Raw genomic sequence first — 20,660 nt, 5'->3', positions numbered from 1 at the left:
TTACATTACATTTAACTCCCAATTCATTCATTCATCCATTGCCATGCATCCAGTGGCAAAATCTCATTCAGCCTTCAGATGTGGTTAAAATGTTACTGGTTTTCTGGGAGTTCTTCTCTAGACACCTCCAAATATGCAATGAAAATGTGGGCTTCATAATAAAGGAAATTGGATTTTTATTAAATTAACATTCATAATCTCAAATATTGGTCATTTTATTCTTGTAATTTTTCAAAAGTAGATTTTTTTACATTTAATTGCTGAACACTCTACACACAGTTTTATATTTCATTTAATTCTATATTTTAATTATAAATTAGTTTGAACTTTAATTGAATTTTTAAGTTGATTTAAAAACTGTATTTTTGCAAGAACTTTATCTGAGATAGTTCTTTATTGAATACGATGTATATACTATACAAGACAATGAAAAGACTACTTTCTTAGCAGAAACAACGAAAAAATTACAATGATCTTACAAATAATCTAAAAAATTAAGGAGAGTCTCCAAAGTGAACTTTATGATGAGTACACATAAATGAGGTCAGGGAACAATGTGTCTTGAACAGGCCTTTCCTTTGTGGCTATGTTTGTCTTCAATGTTCATGGGCCTTATCCAGTGGATATTCGAATAGTAGAGGACACCTGGATGTCTAAAATTTGTCACCTGAGAAGCCTCAGGAAGGAAGGACTCATTATGCAAAGTGTTCCCCAGTGACTCCAAGTGATGCCTAAAATTCCATCATTAGAAAGTCTTTGAACATTGAAAGTTCAAGTGATGTCTAAAATTCCACCATTAGAAAGTTTTCAACTTCTGTCCTGACGTGCTCAGTATACCACACACCCTAGTAGACTGAGATTCCACTAGACATCAGTAACCTAATTTACTGTCTGTCATGAGTAATTTACTCTGTCTGCTACAAGCTCAAACTCAGCCAGAAACACATTCATAGGCAGAAAGAAATAAACATGCTGTGGGATTATCATGTGTGATCCTCTTATGACTTGCACTCTCAGACACAGTGGGACCTGAACTTATGTGGAGATGTGATACAATAAAAGGGACTCGGGTTGTCAGTCAAGAACAGTGAAGAAGATATTGTGGGATGTGAACAAACTCTGGACAGCTCTCTTCATAACCACACTTCTGAAATCCAGCCAACCAGCTACAGTTGTGCTCTAATACTCAAACCCTACAGCCAAAATATCAGCCAGTCCCTGACACTTTCACTTCTTAGAGTGTTCTAATCCTTAACCCTGTGTTTCCTAAAACCACGTATAAGGTCCCAGCTCTGCTTTGTTCAGAGAGACTGCGTTTTTCAAGGACAGCTCTCCTTGCTTAGCAAGTGAGACCATCACCTCTATTTCTGAATGAAAGGTTGGTGGCTCCCTCCTTTGTATTCATGATAAATACACTGGAACAAATGAAACAGAGACAATATTAAAAAAAAATATATATATATATAGAAGAAAAATTCCCTGAGCCAAAGAGCAATGAATCTGCAGATTAGAAAATGGATGTATTACCAGGAAATAAATATTGAAATATTCATATCAGGTAAAAGTTTTGAACTCAAAAGAAAACATCCAGAAAAGGTGGTAAAATAAATAAATCTCATCAAAACAAACAAACAAAAGAGAGAAATCCAACCAGTTGTCTACTTCTTTAAAAAAGAGATGCCAAAAATATTGGAGCAATGCTTGAGTTCAAGGATTAATGAATGTTACCTAAGACTTTGTTTGTTAGATGAATTTTCACTTCTATGTGTGAAATTTTGGGAAGAATATTTCAGACAGTCCATGGCTTAGAAATTATACCACCCTTCCAAAGGAATAGTACCTACGGAAAGAATACCTAATAACGTCAGAAAAGAGAAAAGATCTTGAAAATGCACACAGAACTATCTTAGAGTGTAGGATAAATACAAAAATTGTTTAATCACAGCTGCTGCATCTGCTGCATTTACAACCCCCAGGGCAACCAGTCACCAAAGATAAGGTGTGTGGCTGAATGGTACCTCAAGAAGTTTGGCAATGTGGCCCTGCTACGTATCATGATGCCTACATAATTGTTACAGAGACAGTCACAGAACAATACAAGCATCACTACTTCTAGAAAGGTGAAATACGTGCTATAATATAGTAGTGATAACTTGAACAAGATTTCACCAATAAATAAAATAGAAGGAAGGAGAGCTGGTAGGAAAACTATGGAAATTGACTTTGCAGCTAAGGAGTCAATGAAGTTTCTTTGGGGAAGTGGTCCCTTTTTTAAACTATTTTTTAATCAAAAAGATATGACTATTTGCAACCATTAGAAATTAGAGGGAACTAGGAATAAGAAATCTGAAAAACAGTAAGTTCACCAGCCAACGGTGATCAACATTACAATTGTGTCTTAAAATCATTGAAGTCCTTCCGGTTGCACCATGGGTGAGATCTAAGTGTCTGAATAGACACTTCAAGATCCATTGTGATCTGGCATCAATCAGCTCAACAGCTGCCTTTGCGCTTCTGTAACCTGAGTTCTCCTGTTGCATGTCACTTCTCTCTTCTGCACTTTCCTTGTGTTCTCCCTGGTGTCTCTGCTATTCATTCCTCCCTCCTTCCTCCATTCCTCACCTTACCTCAGCGAGCCTTTCGGATTCTGCTCTGCTCAGAGACTCCCTCGGCAACCTCTGACAGGGTTGGTTGCCTCTCTTGTTGCATGTGTGTCTGTTCGGCACTGAGCAAATTGGGTGATAATTATCTCTTGATGATGGATGAGATTCTTGAGGAAAAAAAACACAAACCTATTTTGATCTTCTTGGCGACCCCAGTGTTTATCACATTTCCGAATGGCAAACATTTTGCTGTACAAGTAAACAAACTTTCAGGAGAAGCTCTGTGCCTCTGGCCAGCCAGCCGGCCTGCTGTAGCTATTATTATTACTATCATTTTTGTAACATGCTTCATCTGAAGCCTAGTGAAAAAATTGTGTGTCTTTTGCCTGTTTTCAAATGTTGGTATGGCCCTCATTTTGGTCACAGTGCATTTATATTGTACTAGAAATTGTCAAAAAGAAAAAAAATCTAAGTCAAATTGCTGATTATGAATCCTTTTGCCCTCGATTTAAGTGGAAGGTAAAATTCTGTTCCAAAAGAAAAGTATGACTGTAGCCACTTTAGTTCCTATATATTCCTGTGTCCTGTCTGTTATGAAATCCTTGCCCTCTGTGTTTTCAAGTCCTTCATCTGTTAATTCCTGCAGCTGTTTATGAATCCAAAACAAATAAATAGGTGAAGTGTTTATTGATATGATGGTATTTGAGTTAATTAATCACATTCCAAAGAATTTCAGTGAATCTTATATCTGTTATCAAAGTTTGCTAAGAGAGAAATCATAAACCAGCCCTGGAGAGTGGTCAGTAGGCAGAGTCTGAGTGCTTACAAAACTTTTGATTCATTAAGGCTATAAAAAATCAAACAAACTCCAAGAAATTTGATTTATATACATAAAAAAACACATAAGGTAAAAAGTGCAATTAAAAACCATCAGGAAGGACATGGCAGAGGAATGATTGCTCTTAAACTGTGATATTAGCTCCAGGAAGGGTCAAGAGGTTTGGATGCCAATGACGCAGAAGACCTTGTATTATCTGTGATTTTGGAGAAAAAGAGTGGAGTGGGAATTTCAGAGAAATATTCCAGGCATATTGCATAGTTGGTGATGTGATGGGAGGAGGGAGGTGACATATGTATGGAGTGCCCACTGGGTGGACATTCTCATGACAAGTGCTGCATGGGAATTTTCTCATTTAATATGCACATCACCTTTTAAGGGAGACCATACATTCTCTCCATTTCACATATGAGGAAACTGAGGCTCAGAATGAAATTTACTCTCTGAGTAATGGCCAATGAGTAGCAGAGCTGACTGAAGACTAGCCCCATCTAATGCCAAGGCATGTGCTCTTAATCTCTGTGTATATGAACTTGGATGAGTTCTTAAAGTGTGGCAGAGAGAAAAGTGTTGTGTAAAAGAAAAATAATGTGAAGGGAAAAAGACTGGAAATTTTCCCATAAAAATCTATATTAAACTGGACATATTAACAATCTGTCATTTTGTTTAAAAAAATTACAAAGAGAAACAGATCTCCTCTGTACTGATCCATGAATTATCAGGAAAGGAAAGATCTAGTTATTTTTTTTTCAGCAATAAATCTATGCCAAGAAAATGTATGTATGCTCATATTATAGATCAACCTCTCCTACATGTTAATTGACTTTCTCTCTTGTGGGCCCCAAGAACACACAGATTATTTTATTTAATATGGAAATGTGTGTGATTATCTCCAAAGTGTCCCCAGGTGCCCAGTAAGGGCAGTTACAGACACACGGTGTGAGTGGAGTGTGGCAGCGAGAAATGGTGCCTGTCTGTCTCCCAGATTAACAACGCTGGAAGGAATCATTCTCCCAGGCTGCCTCATTTTGCTTTGCTTTTATTTCTCCTTCATTATTAGAATGATAATAATAACATGAAGAGTTCTGAAATTTGGCCCTGGAGACACTGAGATGGCCTGAAATTACATGCAATATTTTGTGCGTTTTACCTCAATGGATCAGGCCTTCTCTGTCTCAGCAGGGAAACTCACCAAGAGAAATGCAAATCTCAATTGGAAAAGTTTGAAAAGCAAAGCATATTTTTAATGAAGTCCCATGAAGGCAGGCGTAAAAAGGGATTATAACAACAACGTAGCAAAACTTCTACAAAGATTTGCAAGGCTTCTACAACTTTCTAATTCCTCCTCCCTGTTTCTCCCAAACCCTCAAGCCTGAGTCTCTGAATCTCACCCACCCTCTTCCTCCTGGCCCAACACACACACACTCCTCTTCTTCAAAACTCCTCTGCCACTTGGAAGTTTACCTGAAGGTTAAGGACCATATAAAGAAAATAGAAAAATTCTGAAATCTGACCATTTGCATTTAAGTCCCAGCTACACAGTTCCTATCTCTGTGCCTTGATGCTGGCATCTGTGAAATGGAAATAACAAAAGTATCTATTTTTATTGGTTGTGAGTATTAAATGACTTAATGCAGGTGAAGCACATAGAACAGTGCCTGGTAGGTCGTAAACGTAATTACTGTGAGCTACCATGGTGCTACCTAAAAAAGAACCATTATGAGCAGAATGCATAGTTGGAAGGTCGAGGAGTCAGGACTTTCCTTATGGGAAGTTTTCAGGCACTGTTAATTGGTTGCAGTGAGTCCCCTAAAATTCATAAATTGAAGCCGTGGCCCTTAGAACTTCAGAATGTGACTATATTTGGACATTGGGCCCTTAAGGAGGCAGTTAAGTTAAAATGGGCTTGTTAGGGTGGCCTGAATCCAACATGACTTGAGTCCTTATGAGAAGAGGATATTAAGACACAGACAGCAAAGGACACCAGAAGCGTACCTGAACAGAGAACCAACCATTTGAGGACACAGGGAGAACGCGACCATCTTCAAGTCAAGGAGATAGACCTCAGGAGAAATCAAAACTGCTAACTGTGTGATCTCGGACTTCTAGCCTCCTGAACTGAGAGAAAACGCTTTTCTGTCGTTAAGTCCATTTACTCTGTGGTACCTTGTTGCAATGGTCCCAGCAAACTAGGACAAGCACCCCTAGATCTATAGAGCAGGTTTTTTCTTCTCAGTTCTCATCTTGGGAAAAACAGTACTCACAGAGTAAAGTGAACAAAGGAGAAATGCAATGCTTCCTGGATGTGATGCCAGAGAGAGACATGTGATCACTTTTTGAGGCCTCTTTTCCTTCATCCCCTTTTAAATTAATGATGTCGTTAATTTTCTCCTTTTCTTCTTTTTTCAGACTGTCTGTAAGAGGACTCATAAACATGCATTGTTTCAGAATCTGGCTTCTTCCACTACATTGCAAGTTTCATGAACATTATTGCATAAGCCTGTGCTGCATTTATTTTATTGCTGTACAGAACTTTGTTTCATGAATATAGTGCTTACTTACTCATTCAACTGTTGGGGGACAGTCGAGTTATTTCTAGCCTACGTTACTGATAATGAAGTTGTTATGAACATTCTCATCCCTGTGTTCTGGGGCACTAATGCCCTTGATTTTCAAAAGTATATAATTAGAAGTGAGATTACAAGATCCAAATGTCGGCAGATGTTCAACTTCACTGGGTAAAGAAGGCCAAGTGTTTTCCAAAGAGATTGTCCCAGTATATACACACCCTCTTTCTGTAGATGAAACTTTCCTTACCAACATTTGATATTGACTTTTAGCCATTTTGGTGGGCATATAATGATATTTCTTTCCAGTTTTAATTTGTAATTCCTTCAGTAATAATGAGATTGAACACTTTTTCATATTTTTGAACATTTAAATTCCCTCTTACATCAAATGTCCAGTTACATTTTTAATCAATGTTTCAATTATTTTCTATTTATTTTCTATCTCTCATTGACTTGTTAGAAACATTTATGGATTTTGGAAACAACCTCTTCAGCAGTTATACATGTTGCAACAATTTTCCCCCTTTTTGTGGCTTACTTTTTTCACTCATTAGTGATAGCATCTAATAACATAAATTCCAAATTTTAGTGTAGTCGGTCTTATTCCATATCTTTTTTTGTATCATTTTTCATAAATTATTCTCATCCCTGCAGATATTATCCAAGATTATTTTTTAAAAGCATATTTAAAAAAATAATGTCTTTCACCCTTGTAGGACATTCAGTCCTGCCCGATATATCCATAAGGCATGTGGTCCACACCAAAATGTTCTTGAAATTTGGTTCTATCCAAAATGTCTATGAGTATTTGTGGTCCCTGCCAAATGGTTTTGGACAGGACCAAATATCAAGAAATTTTGGCATGAACCAAATGTCTCCATGGATGATTTGGACAGATCCAAATATGACCGAATATTGAAAACCTTTTGGAGGAACTAAATGTCTTATGGAAGCTTTGGAAAGGTCCAAATGGTCCTGCAAATTTCAAGGACCTTTTGGCATGGGTCCAGCGTCTTATGGACCAAATGTCTTATGAATGTTTTGGACAGGACCAAATATCTGCTAATTTTCTTTTACATTTAGGTGTTAGGATGAATGGGGATATTATTCAGAAAAGTTTCACTTCCCTGTCCGCCTGCCCCCTAGTTGTATATCCTTGGACCTGGCCTGTGACTTTCTGTCTGATAGAATGCAAAAGAGCTTTAGATGTGGTTGCATAATGCTGTTTATTCTCTAGGCTTTCTCCATGAAAAGAGCATACTCAGGGCAGCAATTGATGGATGGATGATAACAGACATAGGAAGCACACCTGAAGTTGATCTGCATCTTGAAAACAAGCCCAGCAACCTCAGCCAGAAGCAGAGCAGCCTGCACTAGCCTGCAGAACTGAAAGCAAGAAAAATACTGAAGTTCCAAAGCAGTGAACTTTGTGGTGATACACTTTCTGTACCACTATGACAATAACCAGCTTACATCCTTGTGGGTCCAGTCCAGTGTAGGAGATGGTTGATCAGGCACTACACATTTATAGCCTCTCAAGGTCACCAGAATCAACAGTGGCTTCTTAATTGCATTTCCCAAGGTAGCAACACAGTCTAGGATAAAGGGAAGTCAAGGACTAAGCTCACCTGTCTGAGTTTCAGACCTTTGCTTGAACTTGGCTTGGTCAAGTTTTCTTCTCACTAACTTCTTTGCTGTTTAATGAGATTTTAAATACTAACATCAGGCACTTTTCATTCTTTTCAGTGGAAGTGATGGCTCCAATTCCGTTGCCCTAGCCCATTGCTACAGGCTGGACCAATTCACTTGTCCTGAAAGGTGAACACATCCCTCAAAAAACTACTGATGAAGCCAACTTTGGGGTCATAGATGTTCAACATGTCTTACAGTTTTCTTGTTAGCTACAGTTTTAGCCTCATCCCTTGTGTGTGTTTGCCTCCCCTTTTTTTAACAGGCAACTAAGATAAACTCTCAGCTTTCTATGCTTTATATGATTTCTATATCTGGAATACCTTCCCTGGTTAAACTCAGCTGGAAGCATAAAGATGTGGAGTCAAGTGAGCTCTTTCACGCCATAGCAAAGAAGGGGAAGAAGAGGAAAGAGGCCCAGAATAGGCACATTATCTCTGTTTGGTGGATAATCTTCCAGAAACTCTATAGTTCTTATCATGGAAGGTTTTTGTTAAAGTGAGGTATAACGTGCACTCAGTAAAATACAGAGACATTAAATGTGCAGGGGGATCAATTTCCTGTGTGTATCCACCTATGAAACCACTATCTCAGTCAAGGTATAAAACATTTCCATTCCCAGAAGGTCTCTCATGTTAGTTCACAGTCTAAAAAAAAATCCCCTGAGGTCAGCACTTCCATTTCCACAGGTTAATTTTTCTGGTTCTTGAATATCACATAACTGGTATCAAACAACATATATTCTTTTGTCTCTTGACTTTGGCTCAATATGGTTTCTGAGACTCATCTATGTCATTACATGTATCAGTTGTTCCTTTTCATTGCTACATAGTTTTCCACTGTGTGACCATAATGCAGTGTATTCTCCTCTTGATAAAAAATTCAAGTTGATCTTAGTTTTTAGTTATCATGAATAAAGCTTCTGTGGAAAATTTTATACATATATTTTGGTGAATGTTTTAAATTGAGATTTTCAGGTATCAAAAATATTTGATAGAATCTATCAGCAAAGTTATCCAGGCCTGTTTTTATTTTTTATTTTTTTGTGACAAGATTTTAATTAAGGACTCAATTCCTTAATAGATGTAATGCTGTTATTAGTATTTTTATTTCTTTCTTCACATTTTTAATAAATTATGTTTTCAATTAATTTGTCCCATTTCTTTAAACATTCAAGTATACTGCCATATAATTGTTTATGATATTGTCCTTATAATTTTAATATCTGGACTAGGTATGATGTTCCATTTTTTGTTCCTGATATTGTTAATTTTTGTTTTCTCTTTTATTTTGATGAGATTTGCTCAGGGCCTATCAATTTTATGCTTCTCTTCAAAGACACTTTTTTAAAGAATGACTTAATTCTATTAAATAAATAATATTTAAAGCTGAAATTTATAAATAGTAATATTATCACATGATTTGGAAGTACAGGTGAGAAATAAGAAAGAATCTTCTAAAATACTAAAATTAATTGAAGTTGAAGGGGAAAGACACTGCTTTTATTTTTAATAAAATTATTCATAATATTTTATCTTTATAAACTATATACATGTATCAATTTGAAAAAACTAAAATTCAATTAAAAGATGGATTGTAACTTTACCGCCTTTATAGAATGTTGTCAGAATTAAATAAGATTAAGTATGTATAGTGATTAGCATAATAGAGATATTTAATAAATGATCGCTATTTTAAATGTGATTTTTTACACAAACATCATTATAAAAACATTAATGCAACTCTAACTATAATGAGAAAAATTCTACCTTCCAAACACATTACATAGTGCTATTTGTCTTTGTTCTTTTCAATTTTTATTGCTCCACACATATAATTTTACAGAGCAGGAATAATAATGTACACATATGTTTGTATTTTTAAAAATCATATTAACTGAACTTTTCATATTTCAAACGTTTCTTAATCAGTGCTTTACATCTCATTTGACTGATATGATCCAATGTACTTATAATTGTGTTATTGTTGGTGCTTATGTATTTTTTTCTGGCTATTATAAATAATGCTGAAATACACATTTCTATATATACAATACTTTTGGCTTTGGGATATCATTTAAATTCTCAGAAGTGGGGCTGTTACTTCAAGGGATATGACTGCATGTATTTTTTTGACAATGTGCTTCCGTATTTCTTTTCAAAATGGTTTTGACCATTTACATCATTAGCAACATCTGAGTACACTGAGTTCAGCAAAACTTTAGCAGCATTGCCTACCATCAGCATTTTAACTTTGTGCTAAATTTAGAAATTTGATAATTAATATGCTATTTTAATCCAGAAAATTGACTAATATTGTTTCATATCATCATCATCATGATCATCATCATTATTTCAGATCTTTCTCTTGGGATTTATCTTCTAAAAAATAAATTTATTTGTTATATTTGGATTAAGATCACTTTCATCCCATGAACTCCTTCCACCATGCTACTGTCTGTTACAATCTTCTGGGACAGACAGCGGAAACTGTTACTCCCCTACTAAGCATCATCCTGGATAAACTCTGAGCTTCTCCTCCAGATACCCAAGGCTTTTCAACATGTGATACTAACCAACCCTTCTTCTACCAACTCATCTTTCATTTTCTTCCCACATCTCATCTCATATACTGCATAATGGTAACCACTCACTGAGCAAAGCATGCTGTTTCATTCTTCCACCTGACTGTGATTTTATTCTACAATTTCTTCTTCAGAAACATCATTCCCCATCTTTCTACTTGCTAAATGCCACCTCCTCTATCAAGTCTCCCCTGATCAGCATCCCCTTATCAGCTGTTGCAGGATTCACTCTTTAGCCCCTATGATACTTTCCAAGGACATCTTTTATAGCTCTTTCTATATTGTGTTTAGATACTATATCCTTGTTTATTTTGCTAGCTACACTTCCTTGAAGGCAGGGAACTGTGTCTTATTAATCTTGTTATGTTATCCCTGGGACTTACAATTAAATGCATAATGATTTATTGATTAAAAAATAAATAACATTATTTCATTCATCTTGCTGATCTACTTTAAAAGGATGAATGCATATGTGTGTGGTTATGACTTTTTTTTTTCCATTTTGTAAGTAAAGGAGCTAAACATAGAAGTTTTTAGAACATATTGTTTCAGTTAAATTTATTTCCACGGAGTATGACAAAAAGTCAACTTCAATCTAAAAAGTCAAATTTAATGCTCTGTGGATCTAATTTTAGTCCAGAGTTTTACAACTTTCAAGGAAAGTATGACTTCCAGCTTCCTGACATGCCTATTCCTTCATGTCATTCTCCCCTGCCTCAGTTAAAATTTTCAAAATTTTGTGTTTGGTCCAGATTTACTCATGACTCTGCTGAGTAAGGTCCTCCCTGTGTTCAGATCATTCTTTTTATTTTGGACTGACTTTCCATGATTGGGAAGAATGAAGCCAAGTTCTTACTTGGGAATCTCAGCCTGACTTCCTGGTCTCTCCCTTTCTATTTCCAGTGTCTCAACAACCCCATTCTCCTATGTCATCCAGGGCATTTTCCTATTTCAGAGGGCAAACAATGCTACGAGTTGCCTCAAGAGAAGCAACACAGGGTAATGAGAAGAAGTATGACCAGTTGAAGAAAGAAACCTAAGTGAGACATATGGCCCCTGGTATTCTCCTGGTATTCTCAATTCAAATGCAAATAACATGCTTTGGAACCATCAGCCCCCCTTGCATTCTCGGCATAGATCTTCCAAGAATATACCATACTGAGGACTTATTGGACATTTCAGAGAAGTTCAGGTATCTCATAAATAAAATAAGGATGTTTATTCAGGTTCCTAGGTGTCTCTTAGATGTGAAATTCTGTCATTTTAAGATTTGCTTCTTAGATGCATGGTTATGTTACCAGAGAGTAGGTTCTTGTCTTGTTGCAGAGGGAATGCAGAAGCGAGACAAATAGGTCAGGAGAGCAAAGCACGAATTTAATACTAGGTGACAGTACACTCTCAAGGAGAGAGTGGGCAGACTCGAGTAGCTGCACTAAATTTCTTTGTCAAGATGATTATATGGGGTGTAAAAATGAATGGGCAGAATATTCACTGGGGAGGGAGGGGTTTGGGGTCACATTCCTTGATTCTCACCCCAGCTCCACTTTCCCGGAAGGAGGAGGCATTTTCATTCTTATGTAGTCTGGACTGGAAGTGTTATGGTGTCGGTGCATGGGTGCTTCTAATCTGTAAGGCTAATTTTATTGTAATGAGGGCATAATGAGCAAAAGGTTACATTTGGATGCCAGAGGTTGCCACATTTTCCCACCTATCTTTGTCTCCAGGACACTTGTCACCTCAAAATGTGTGGTTTCTTATCACTGAGGAGTTTCCTGCTTTTCTTCATCGGCCCAAGGAGCCCCCTTGCTTATAAGCTGTATGGTTTCCTGCCATTTGGCCCATGCACCCTTTCTCTACACTTATCTAACCATCTGCCTGTGATAATTTTTATATAAAAAGTTAAAGTTTAAAGTCTGTGGCGAAGGTAACTGGATGGAATAGGAAGAATATGAGATGGAGCTCTCCAGAGATCTGGGCTTGAATTGTGACTCTGCTATGCTCACGTTGTGGAACCCAGAGCAGGTGCACAGACGCTCATGTAAAAGCCAGATAACGTCCCTCGTCCTGTCTGCTGCAGAGGATGCACTTGGGGTGACAGGGAGGAGGGCACACTTTGTAAGCTGGGCCGTGTTGCACGCACCCACTGGAGATACCTGAACTCTCTGTCTAAAACTGTCCACTCCTGAGATCTGAGCCTTCAGAGCAAAGCTGCTCCTGCTTCTGGCTGCTTGCACAGCACCTTGTGTGGCGGCCAGGACAGCTGGGCCCTTAGTAAATACTTCGGCTGATGCTGCTGTGACTTTTCCAACAGCCCGAATGGGCGGTGATGGGTGATAGGTGATACAAGCTTGGCGACCTCCACAGACTCGACGGCTATCTGGAAAGCACGCCCCTCCCATTTCAGGGCTCAGGATGCTTTTATAGCAGTTCCTGGCAGGGGGCAATATTGAAAACAATGAAATGTGCAGCATCTCATTTCTCAGAAAGCCGCTTTGCCGTCACACCCCAGAGTCCCGGCAGCGTGTGGGTCGGGCAGTCAGCTGTGAGTTTATGTTTCTGTGAAACAGAAAACTTGCAGAAACTGCCTAATGTTTTCTTTTTATTTCCCTTTGTCAACTTGCATAAAAATCAGATCAAGACTTACCCCAGCCAAATCATATTCTTGAGTTACATAAATAAAGTATTTGTAAATAAACAACATGGGTCTTTCTTCTCCCAAATTGGATGGGTCTTACTCCCAGGCCTAGGCTGTTATCAGACACTCCAACTGCACCCCACCCCCAGACACACGCCAGCATCTCTGGGAACTTTGTGGAACACAAGGAAAAGATGACCCAGGGTCATTAGAAAGCAGTCTGCTGCAATTGCACTGGATATAGTAGGTCTGAACAGTATTCATTTCATTCAGATTCATACCATAATGGGAAAACACTATGCATATTTTAAAATCAGCTGGAGGGGGCCAAATTCTATTTCTGGCACTTACTAGCTATGTCACCTTAGGAAAGTCACATCAGAGAAACAGTTCCTGTAAAATGCCCAATGTCTAGTTTATGCACAATAATTATTGATTGTCTTCCTTCCTCTGTGAGCAGAATTAACTTTGAACATGAGATCGTTGAGTCCATGTGGTGTTATGTGAGCAAATGGAGAACAGGAGTTGTCTTCAGAGATTGAAATGGAATATAAATGCCTTGTTAATAAAAGAAACATGTCTGTGTGTGTGGGTGTGTACGCAAGTGTGGGGGTGAGAAACTGGGAATGAGAGGGAGAGACAGTACATGGATTACTAAAAATACAGATTAATATGATGAGGATTACAGACCAAATAAATGAGAAATAACTTAATGGTAGAAAAAGATTCTTTGACCAGATATATATAGACATGATTTGTGAACATATGGAGATGATTATCCCACATGGATTTTGAAGAATCAATTATTTCAAATAAAATATTTTCTCTCTTTGAAAATTGGTGAGATAGATCAGAAACGTGTGGAGATGAAAAGTATGTTTGAATTCAACAAGGTATTTGGAAAGTTTCTGTATAGTACATTTTAGACAAAATCAATTATGTACAGTAAATGGAAAAATAAGTAAGATTTGCACATTTGGTCAACAGTAGAAAAAGGTGGGGGAAGCAAGTTTCAATATAATAGTTACTTTTGCTAGACACTGTTTTAAGAACTTTGCTTTGTATTACCTCATTTAATTCTCACTACAGTCTTGTGAGCTGGTACAAATATGATCCCATTTTATTTTAGATGAAAGTAGGCACATAGCAAATTAGTCACTCATTTGGGACATGCCGCAGATAAGGGTCAGGGATGGTATTTGAATCCAGGCCATCCACCCAACTCCATGACCTGTGCAGCTCCCCAATGGAACCACTGTCTTTCAAATAACTCCTCAGGAGCGCTGCCTGATAGACAATATCACACCAAGGAAGGTGCAATAGTTTAAATTGTGTCCCCCTCCAGATTCCAGTGTTGAAGCCCTAACTCCCAGTATCTCAGAATGTGAGCTTATTTAGAGATAGAGTCTTTGCAAAGGCAATCAAGTTAATATGAGGTCATTGGGGTGGGCCCCAATATGACTGACTGGGATCTTTATAAAAAAGGAAACTTGGAGACTAACACATATACAAGGAGAACGTGATGTGAAAATAAAATGAGAGATCCAAATAATGCTTCTACAAGCCAGGAACACCAAAAATGTCTAAAAAAGCACCAGAAGGCAGGAGACAGCCATGGAATAGGTTCTCTGTCACAGCCTCAGAAGGAGCCAATCCTGCCAAAACCTTGATCTCAGATTTCTGTCCTCCAGAGCTGTGTGGAGAATACATTGCTGTTATTTTAAGCCACCCCGTTTGTGGTACTGTGCTAGAGCAGCGCTGGGGAACTCATACAGAAGTGTCTCCTGGGCACTCAAGCTCTTTCTTCATCCAAGTTGCTGAGAATGAGTTGAATGAAGAAGACACAGGAGACCTGTTGTTCCTCTTTGGGAATGTCGTGACGCTGGTGAAAGTGACAAAATGAAATTGTTTGAGACGACAGTATGAGATTTTAAAAATACAGGCTTCTGCTCTGTAAATGAGTACACAATGAGCCTAAGTGAATTCAGTGGACTTAGAATCACACATTTCTTGGTTGTACTCATAGAAGAATGGTGCCAGGGCCAAGAAGATGACAATCTTATTCTGCTTTGTGCTTCTGAGGCCACATCTGCAGAACTTAGTCTCTTCTCTTGCCACTTTCCAAGAAAGATTGTGGGCAAGGTGAGTAAAGGGTGGTCAAGGCACTAAAGTTAAGAGATTCATTCATTCGTTTATTTTTCCACTCAAATTATCCCTCCATCCATTCATCTATTATTGAGTTATTTCCACAAACTAAGGATACAAAAATGAATAAGATTGTTCCTACTCACAAAATATTTACAACTCCAAATGTGGCAAGCACCATGTGTTGCTGACTCAGCAACTAATCCTGCCTTCTTAACCTGTTTTCTTGGTCAACAGTGGTCTCAGTCCCAACAAGATAACCACTTTTCTTCCCTTCTCCTCAGCTAGGCATGAAACAATTAGAAAGTCATCAGGGGAACTTTTTTTTTATCCTATAATCTTGCTAAACTTAATTAGTTCTAGTAGCTTTCATTATATTCTCTACATAGATTATCTGCTAATAAAGATAAGATAATTTTATATCTACCTTATTAATCTAGATGTTTTTTTATTATTTTTTTGTCTTAAATCTTCAGCTAAACTCTTCAATACAGCGAACAAAAGTGAAAAGACATTATTGCTATGTTCCTAATCTTAGTGGTGGAAAAATTTAACCTTTCACCATTAAATATGTTATTAGCTACAGGATTTTTTTAATGCTTTTATCAGATTCAGAAAGTTCCATTCATTCCAATTTAGCTAAGAATTTTTATCATTAATGGATGCTGGATTTTGTTAAATGATCTTTCTACATTTATTGAGAAGATCTCATTTATTAATTTCTTGTCTGTTAATACACTGAATTACATTGACTGATTTCCAAATGTTAAACCAACCTTGCATTCCTAGACAAATTCCACTTGGTCATCATGATTATTCTTCTCATATACTTTTAGTTTCTGTTTACTACATCTTCAGGGGGCTTTTTATTCCTTATAAAAAGAATGAAATAATGAGTCAACAATTTGGCATCACTCTTTCTCTGCTTTTTGCCTTGACAGCAGCTATGATATCTAGAAACATCTTGCAATTATTAATTGAAGAGAAATAAGACAAAATTCACAAATCACGAAAAGCAGAGAAAAAAGCTCAAAGAACCTTGGCTTCTTGATGGCATGATTATGTTGCCAAACTAACCATGAACCTACCTACCTCCATATTTTTTAACTTAAGTGAAAAAATAGCAATAATTTTAAAGTAGTATTCTTTGGGCTTTCTGTTACTTGCCATTGGAAGCATTCTTAGCTGATACAAACTGTGACTATAGGCATATAATAGATATTAGATAAGAGTGTTGTTAGAGTACAGTCAAAATCTCATGATGCTTGGAGAAGGAGCACTGGCTAGGCCTGGAGAACGCAGGGAAGGCTCCTAATATAGATCTTGAAAGAAAATATGAGAACAGTTGAATAAACCAGCAATGCTTACATTGAAAAATGAAGACCAAGATAGCTGATATTAGCTTTCCTCAATATGAGAAGGCCTTTCATGCATACATGAGGTCTGACTAAATTTACAAGGTTTCAAGGAAATAAACTTGGATGAAGGGATAGATAGATGGATAGGTGGATGGATGGACTGTGGATATAATATGAGAAAATAAAATTGACTCAAAATAAGAAAGACATCTATGACAGGGTAGCCTTAAAAACATGGTATGCCTCCACTGAACATGCACATGGGGATGCCTAAATAATGGATAAATGATAGATGTGATTCAAGCACCTGATGGAGGTTTAACCAAACATTTTTTAAAAATAAATTTTTATAGTTGGCTGAGGGACTATGTCTTTGGTAGTTTCTAAGAACTAGCTATATATTCCTGAAAAGGACTGCACTAATCTCGTGAGATAAACAATCTGCCTCTATCAGTATAACACCATCAGGGAGAAAGCCAAAAACAATGTATGTGATGCTCAGATGTTGGAGCGTGACATCAGTCTGCTGTAGACGGCTTGGACACTTGCTCGCTATTCAGCCGTGTCTAGAGGCGACTGTGTATGTAAGGGGGTCAGGAGGTTGTTCAGGCTTATGATCTCAGTGTGGAATATAATTGTCATAAAGCTTTTAAATGGCTTTATGTGAACTGAAGGAAGCACTGGGTTGAAATGCATTTTATACTACTCATTTATAGTGTAGGACTCTCCCCCTGAAGGTTTCTCCTACAGAATATTTTTATATAAAGAGATGGGAGGTGACAGGAGTAAACAAATTGCTTCTGAAAAAGAAGAGAAAATGAACTTCCAAGTCAATGGGAGCATATTTCACAGGACTATTTCTCCTTGGCTCTTGTGTTGCTTTTTCATGCCATAATGTTGTTATTGCTGTGATTCTTATGCCAGGATTAGGAGAAGTAGCACCACTCTTTGCAGGCACCTGGTCACTAGAAACTGGCCTTTGAATAAACTCATGAATACTTGAACTGAGAGCATTTACATCTGTCACAGAGATCATCGAAAGCACCTGCCAACCTCATTCTGTTTATCTATAAATTATACACACATTGTACCTGTGTGACATTGAATTTCCTGCAGTTAAGCACTCCTGGAAACACTTTTGACACTTGAAAAAACTACTTTTGATCAGCCCAGAATACATGGCTGGTGAAAAAGGAAAATGGGAAAAAGATGAAGAGATACTTCTCTCATTATTCCAGGCAAAAGGAAGAGAGGGCACTATTTTTTAAATTATTAACATAGCAGGGCAGAAGGACTGATCACAAAGGAAGAGGTAAAGAAAGTCATGGATGTGGGCTTTGTAGCAAATTATGAAGGGAAAAAATTACACAGTGGCTTTGTTGCAAACCAAGGCTGTCTCTTAGCTAAATGAAAAGTAGGAAAGAAGACCAAGAGAAGTAACAGGGAGTCAAAAATTGTCTTCAGAGCATTGCAAAGCACTGCACAATAATATGAGCCATAGCAGATCAGTGAACTGCGGTAAAAGTGGAAAAATATTCTGTGCCAAAAGTATGCTTTTAGATTGATTTAGTGACTTTTGTAATGATAGCACATGGTAGCAACCAATCAGCTACTGCATTAACTGTTCTGCAGGAGAGTAATGAAAACTCTGGCATCAATTCCTTGGTGGGGGATAGAGTGTACCTCTCACGGAGATGCTAGATGCGAAACCCTGAGTTCAGACAGTCATGTATTCAAGCTTCAGTTCTGCTGCCAACTAACAGTGGGACCACTGACGCATCTTTTAATCTCTACAAATCTTTTTCCTTCATCTATAATATAAGGTTAATAATTTATTTTCAACAAATATCAGTACATAAGATAAAATGTTTTAACTTCTAGGTATAACGTAGATGTTCAATAAATATTTCTTTCTTTCTTTTCCATTGGAAATTCTGTAATCTTAAATTAACATTATAATTTTCAGTGTTGGTTAATTGTGGGTTATTTGGTTAACTCTATAAGGATGCATATTTTTATCAATAGAATCTGTGACCTATAATTTCATTGTGTTGGGTAAGAGTCAGACACATGAGTGGTGTGACTTCAGCCTTGGGGTTGAATCCTAATTCTAACACTTGGGCAAATTATGCTGTGTGACCTTAAGCAAGCTACTTAACCTCTCTGTGCCTCCATTTTCTCAACTATAGAATGAGGATGAGTGCTTACCTCAAAGGAATATTAGGAGGATTGAATGCATTAATACTTGTAAAATTCTTAGAATACAGACCGGCACAGAGTAGGTCTCATATAAGTATTTGTTAAATAAATAAATTTTGCAATTTCAATAAGAAGCATCACTACCTCATTAACAAACAAATATTTACCTAACTCGCTCCCCCAACCCCCACAACCTCACACGAAAGTAATAACAGTTCTTTTCCCTTTAGAAACTGAGAACAAACCAGATGGGTGACCCTTCAGGTCTTTTGTATCACTTAACTGCAATGTGGTTTAAAAACAAACAGAATCCGTGTTCTAAATGTTCAAAATGACACACCTGGTTTCCTAGTAGGGAAAGGTCAAATCTACATATTATTATAATTTGATGCACAACAAACAGCCTTGGCTGGATTGTGCGGGAAGTACCATGGATCTTCCAAAGAAGAGAGATTTATTTTTCAATGGAAAGAATTAAGGATAAATTATCCCAAGGAGAAGGAGGGATAGGTAAGGGAACATTCACTCTCATAACTGCTATATTTGGTGCACAGTGAAATCACTCTGGGCTGTTAGGACAATCACAGAAGACTTTTTGGAGGAGGTGACACATATTTTGAATGAAGAAAGCTGAGGAGAGTTTGGAACAATAGAGAGGGCCATGACTTCTGACATTCAAAAGGTGCTGGATAGGCATCAGACATCTCTCTTTGACACCCAGCCTTGGCCCTTTCAATGACCGTGGGGGAGTCACTTTCACACTTGTGAACTTTCTTCCCACCTGTAAACAGGGGTAACAGCACCTGCCCTCACAGGGTTGTAAGGAGCGCTGCTGGCACATCTCACTGAGACAGCATATGTGAAAATGCCTGGCACGTCTTCCAGTAGCTGCTTCCAAACCTGCCTCCCAGTGCTCCGGGATGGACCTCTCAGTCTCCAGGAGGATACAGATCACATCAAACTCTTTATGTGCTCAAATAAGCAAGCAGAAATTGCCCATTAGTCTACATATACCAGGAGAACAAAGAATGCTTTATTAAGTTTACCTTGTTCTCCAATCATTATGTTTTCCTTCTGCAGTGGTCACTGAGCTGTGTAACTACCAGTGGTTATAGAACAGATAATAGAGCTTATTAGCATAATAGCCTGTAAAGGACAGCAGGAGAAAAAGGTCTGACACTAAATGCTCTGACAGAATCCCTGGGATTTTAATTTCAAAATTAGGCCATTGAAGGAAGCAGGGGGTTCTATTTTGTTTTGATGGGCACAGTATTTAGCACTAAGCCCAGAACAAGGATGGCAGAGGAACACTGACATCAGTATGCAGCAGGGTTGGGTAAAAGATATTTCAAGCTTTGGGGTAAAAACATCAAGACAACATTATTAAATACCATTGTTCTGCATGAGACCCAGGCTTGTCTATTGGTGAAGGAGAAGACACATGAGTGGTGTGACTTCAGACCTCCCAGAAGGAAGGCATTAACATTTCCAAAGTGGCTATTACATGACAAGCATGACAGATCCTGAGACTGAGGAGATAAAAATAATCTCTACAATTATGCATAACATGATAATTGCTCTCACAGAGGGAATGCGGAGGAAGGATGCCTAAGACGTGAATCTTTAGCCCAGGCTTCCAGGCTACAAATTCATCAGGAATTCATCAGGAGTTCCATGCATAAGAGTTAAATGGTGGATAAGTCTATAGCTGGTCTGAGTATTACTCTCCAAACTCATATTTGCAAAAGTTGGCCCATTACTCATTATCTGTTTTCCTGAAATCAAATGAAACCTGATACTAAGCACCTCCCTGCCAGGCTGTTGTAGAATTTAACAGAAGACATTCTGGTTTATTCCTCCCTGGGCATCATGAAATGCTCAGATGGTCTGGTAGGGACCTAGGTTCTGACTAAGTGTCTCTGTTCCCCTGTAACTTTGGTCTACACAGGTAACTATGGATATATTCATTGGCCAATGCCTGAACTGCCATCAGAGATATGTCTTGCTGCTTCTGGGTCAAGCTAGGGCACTGAGGGTCT

This window comes from Camelus dromedarius, chromosome 1 (genome assembly GCF_036321535.1).
Source record: "Camelus dromedarius isolate mCamDro1 chromosome 1, mCamDro1.pat, whole genome shotgun sequence".
Taxonomy (NCBI): domain Eukaryota; kingdom Metazoa; phylum Chordata; class Mammalia; order Artiodactyla; family Camelidae; genus Camelus; species Camelus dromedarius.
This window is presented reverse-complemented; position numbering follows the sequence as displayed.